Below are 5,668 nucleotides of genomic sequence, written 5' to 3' on the forward strand. Positions count from 1 at the left end.
CAAGAAGAGTAGACAGAGATCCTGCCAGAAGGGCTACAGCGCTAGAAAATCGTAGGAGTGTTCGACTTGCTCTGACGAACAGACAGATGACAACAGCTGAAAAACAGGCGCAGTGTTACAACGAACCGACGGCAGCAGATTACTAGAAGCTGCTGGGTTGAGATCTAGATTTACCCTGTGTCGCTTACCATTGACCCCACACCACAGATGAAAGAGACTTCCACGCTGCAGAATCAGTGTAAACTTGAAGGTTTAGTAGCATTCTATTGTGTTCGGCGATGATTCTCGATTATGTTTACGATGGTGAGATCGAAGTCAACGTGTCCGCAAACGACGCAGTGAAAAGTCAGAGGAAGCAGCGATTTTCGAGGCCCTTTCTTCTCCAGTTCCTGGAATCACTGCATGGAAAGCTATTGGACATGATAACAGCACTGATTTGCGAAATGGATCACCACATGCTGAAAGGTCCATAGTCATTTCGAACTAGTTTCAAGGAAGGTAATAAAAACGTAATTACACTTAAATCATTTTTCTTTTCTCTCCAAAAATCAAAATTATCAGTAATACATAATATTCATGAATATCAGCGTTCGTTTCACACTGTGAAAAAAAAATTGTGCGCACAAAAAAGTTTAAACTTCGATGCTGAGGACCTTTTAGTAAGTAGCAGGATTTCCTATAGTAGATACTGTTTTTCTCTTAATAAACGCATTCAGCAGTGGTTTTAATTTAAAAAAAGCACTCCGTCTTCAGGCCACAAGTTGCCCATCGGGACCATCCGACCGCCGTGTCAACCTCAGCTGAGGATGAGGATAGGAGGGGTGTGTGGTCAGCACATCGCTCTCCCTGTCGTTATGATGGTTTTCTTTGTCCGGAGCCGCTACTATTCGGTCGAGTAGCTCCTCAATTGGCATTACGAGGTTGAGTGCACTCCAAAAATTGGCAACAGCGCATGGCAGCCCGGATGGTCACCCATTAAAGTGTCGTCCACGCCCGGCAGCGCTTGTCTTCGGTGATCTGACGGGAACCAGTGTATGCACTGTGGTAAGGCCGTTGCCAGTGGCTTTAATAATAAGCAATAATTAAAAATTTCTGCCACAATAAATTTTTGAACTTCGCTGGAATTTATGACGAGCATTGCTAGTTCCTGTATCGTATAGAACCTGTCGTAGTTTCTAAGTTCTCTTTTGATTCTGCTGAAATCCCAGTCATAAGGGAGAAAGAATTGCCATGTGAGAGGGGAATAATGTTGACTTTTCTCAAACCAATTGCAGTCAGTCAATAACAATAACATTCCTGATACAACATAATTTTTGTTGTCCTCCACAGTTCACGGAATATAAGTGTAATTCAGTGACTGATGGAGGAACGCTCTGCAGATACTTGCAGAGGAAAGCGCATACTTTGTTAGGGATCTGCTTTCCAATGCCTCCATGACGTATAAACAGATGTGCATTATTTTTTGGGTTCCGTACGTCAATTGTTAAAGGCGGAAACCGTACAGGATCGCTCTGTCATCCGTCCATCCGACTGTCTGACTTTCAGACTGTTAAAAGCCCTTTTTCTCGGGAACGTGTAGACGTTACGAGTTGAAATTTATGTCACATGCTGAGGCCTATGGTCCCTTGGCGATGTAAAAAAAAAAACTGAAGCTTCTAAGTCAGTGCAGCCAAAAGATATTGCCATTTGTGTCACATATATTGATACTCGCACACTCACTCAGAAAAACCCGTAGTCTACTTCCTGTTGACCTATAATCATGAAATTTGCCAAGAAGCAAGGTCGCACACTACAGCTAAAGGAAAAAATTCGAAAATTGTTATTTTGTAGTCATATTACACACAAAAAAAGTTTCGTATCATTTGTTATCAGACTGTCTGTCTGTAAGATCCATCTTTCTGTAGACCGGGTGGACGCATCAAGTTGAAATTTATGTCACATTCCTAGGTCTGTGATTCTTTGGTGCTATAATAAACGTTAGCTTTTAAGTTAATGAAATCAAAAGGTACGGTCATTTATGTCGCAAATTTTGATTCCCGCAAACTTACTCATCAAATCTATATCGTACTTCCCGTTGATCTACAATGATGAAATTTGACAATATGTAAGGTTTCAGAGTACAAGTAAAGGAAAATCGCTGAAAATTGTTAATTTGTAATTATATCACACGAAAGAAATATATACAAAATTGTTAAGGCTTTCGTGAACACTTGTTGACAAACGGCTTGTTGGCTTCTGTCTCGGGTTCTTCAGACGACGTTTGTCTGACGATTTTTCTGACGTTTCGCCAGCACTAGTGTCTGGCATTGTCAAAGCTTCACCCTCCATTTCCAGTCCACCGCCAGAAATGAAGGGTAAAGCTTTGACAATGCCAGGCTCTCATGCTGGCGAAACGTCAGAAAAATCACCAGACAAACGTTGGCCGAAGAACCCGAGACAGAAGCCGACAGGCAGTTGCCAAAAAAACATTTCTTTTGTCGTTTGTTATCCGACGTCAGACTTTAAATGAAAGCAGTCAGTTGTTCTGCATTAAGGCTGACTGGGTCGCAATGTTTAAAATTCAGTCATCAGACAAGGAATGACTTTTTTCTCATCAAAAGCAAAAATGGTCTAGATTCTCGATTCCCAGAATGGATGAGCTGTTTATATGCATAATTAAGTTTGTACGGAACCCTCAATGCACGAATCATACTCGAACCTAGCCTTTTTCTTTAATTTTATGAATACAAAATATATAAGCTGTCAACTGTAGCAGACATAATGTATCCTGGACAGAAATCTCTGGATTTGGGACATTCCGCATGTAGTCAAAAGTCATAGCAAGTACATGGTACTCGTATGTACGTTTAGCTACTTCCGTATGCTTAGTATAAATTTTTTTCGCCCTTCTCTTGCGAATCATTAGCTCTCCAGTGGTATATAGCTCTGCAACATCGTTAAGGTGAAGGCTTCCCATAGTCACATTCAGCTTGTATGGAATATGTTTCTCCTTAACCAACTTATACATCACTAGAATGTTAAGTCAGGCATCTAAATAATTTACACCCTTGCTAGTGTAATGACTTTCTTTTAGTGGAAACCTTCCAATGTGTTACCGAATAGCTTCACTTGTTTCTGCTGGAAGGGCTCCCTTGATATGCTCGGAGACTTCAGTTACTGACTGAAGTCCTTATAGCACCTAACATGATTTCTGTAGCATCTTTCCTACCATAACCAAGCACCTGACAGAGTGCCTTCTAGCATTAAGAGATGTGGCTACGCCTCAGCAGCCCTTCAATGGCTTTACTACATTTTGGATATTTCGTGATTATGGCCCTTTTAGCATATGGCGATTCAAATGTTGAAGGGAGGTTGAATCATCGCCGTTATGTAGCAAGAATGGTAAACGTTGTCGTCATGCACTTCATGACCAGGGTACCATATGGGATATTTCAGCAGCGTAACGCAAGACCCCACACAATAGTTTACATTACAAACGCCTTGTGGAACGTACGGATCCTTGTCTGGTTTGCTCGGTATACTGATTTGTTACCCACAGAGCGTGTCTAGGATGCGATGGGAAAATATATACTTCATACTGGTGTTGGTGATGGATACTGATTTTGAAGAGGGAAAAATATCAGCCCTATTACGTACAGAGTGTGGCAGTCGGTATTGCAAATCGGATAAAGAAAATACTGATATAAAATTAGGTAACTGCATGAGCATCTGTGGACGTATCCCAAAACCAGTCTCTCTTATAAACGGTAATAATGCCCACATATTACTTGGGATAGAAAGCTGGCTGAAACCAGATTTTGATAGCAATGAAATTTCAAATTACAATGAGAGTGAATGTCACAAAGATGAACTGGACGCCGGTGGTGGAGGAGTATTTATAATCACTAATAATACTATAGTATCCAGTGAGGTAATACAGATTCCAAATTCGAAATCGTTTGGTGATGATAAGTTTTAAATGTGGATCACACATCACAACTGGGGCTTTGATAGACCCTCTGCCTCAGGAGCCGTAGTGGCGGCACCTTTAGGGGAAAACTTGTAGAAGTTGGCGAACAATTTACCATACCATTTCATTGTATTATGAGGAAATTTCAACCCACCTGTTACAAAATTTTAGACTCTAGTGATTAGTGGAGTCTTAGGGAAGGATTTCATGTAATATTATTGTAAATGCCCTATTCGATAATCATGCTGAGCAATTAATCAGTGAACAGACTCGTGAAGGTAATATCAAAGATCTCTTGGTTACAAACGGGTCCGAACTTTCAACTCAGTTAACGTGGGACAGGGAATCATTGATCACAAGGCCCTTGTAACAGTAATGAAAACGTATGAAATAGGGACGTAAAGAAAGGTAGGAAGAAACTGCTGCTCAGCAAGCATGACAAGAGGAGATTCCAGATTACCTGAACGGTCGACATAACGTTTATGTCTCAAATTAGGAATTTTGACGAGAAATGGATAAAATTTAGGATGATTATACTATTTGCCTTAAACAGGTATGTGCCGAGGAAAGTTCTGAGGGATGGAAAAGACAAGCTGTGCTTCGACAGTCGTGTTAAAGAGTTGCTCCGAAAGAAAAGAGAACTTCACCAAACATTTAACGATCAGAATCTTGATGACGAAGAAAAACTGAATTAAGCCAACTGAGCATAAGGAGAACCATGCATTAAGCGTTCAACGAATTCGAACGAAAAATCGTACGAAACTGCGGTGTTCAGTTACTAACTGAAACGAAGTCATTTCATCAAGTCACACAATGACCACACTGGCACCTAAACGGAGGGTGCCAGGAAGAAGACCGAAGTGGTAAATTCCGTTTTCCGGAATTTGTTCACTACGATTGATCGTACCACGCTTCCTCATTTCAATCGTCGAACGAACTCGAAAATGATGCATCGAAAAATGAGACTGCATATGCATACAGTAAAGTCCCTCGCCACGTTTTTCTATATATATGTGAAGACTAATCCCAGGAACTACTGTAGGGATTGTAATACGGTTTCCATTAATAAATAGACTGATTCACTAAGAAGGCTTATGTGTACAATTTATTACCTCTACGCCACGTCATCCGGCGGTAGATACTTAGTACTACTCTTGCGAAGTCGATGCGCGAGGTAGCCGCGTGGTCTTGGCGCCTTGTCACGGTTGGCGCGGGTCCCCCCAGTCCTCCTTCGGGCATGGATGTGTGTGTTGTCCTTAGCGTAAGTTAGTTTAAGTTATATTAAGTAGTGTGTAAGCATAGGGTCCGATGACCTCAACAATTTAGTCCCATAGAACTTGTCACAAATTTCCAATTTTCTTGCGAAGTCGGGGCGGCTCACTGGTATATTCTAACATCGCTCTAGAATGGAAAAGTCGACAGAACCTTACGGGGTACCAATACAACTATACATCCATTATATGAAAAAACTTGCTCCACTTGTAGCCTCAGTTTATTGCAATTCGATGGAGAGATTTAGCGTTCCAAGTGATTGGAAAAATGTACAAAAATGGTTCAAATGGCTCTGAGCACTATGGGACTTAATATCTGTGGTCATCAGTCCCCTAGAACTTAGAACTACTTAAACCTAACTAACCTAAGGACATTACACATATCCATGCTCGAGGCAGGATTCGAACCTGTGACCGTAGTAGTCGCGCGGTTCCGGACTGAACGCCT

At 41.4% G+C, this 5,668-nt stretch overlaps 1 pseudogene; it reads right to left on the reverse strand.

Moving 5' to 3' along the window:
• Window positions 1–940: 940 nt before the first annotated feature.
• On the reverse strand, window positions 941–1,058 carry LOC126471738 (5S ribosomal RNA; annotated as a pseudogene).
• Between the last annotated feature and the right edge of the window lie 4,610 nt (window positions 1,059–5,668).

This window comes from Schistocerca serialis, chromosome 3 (assembly GCF_023864345.2).
Source record: "Schistocerca serialis cubense isolate TAMUIC-IGC-003099 chromosome 3, iqSchSeri2.2, whole genome shotgun sequence".
Lineage (NCBI taxonomy): Eukaryota > Metazoa > Arthropoda > Insecta > Orthoptera > Acrididae > Schistocerca > Schistocerca serialis.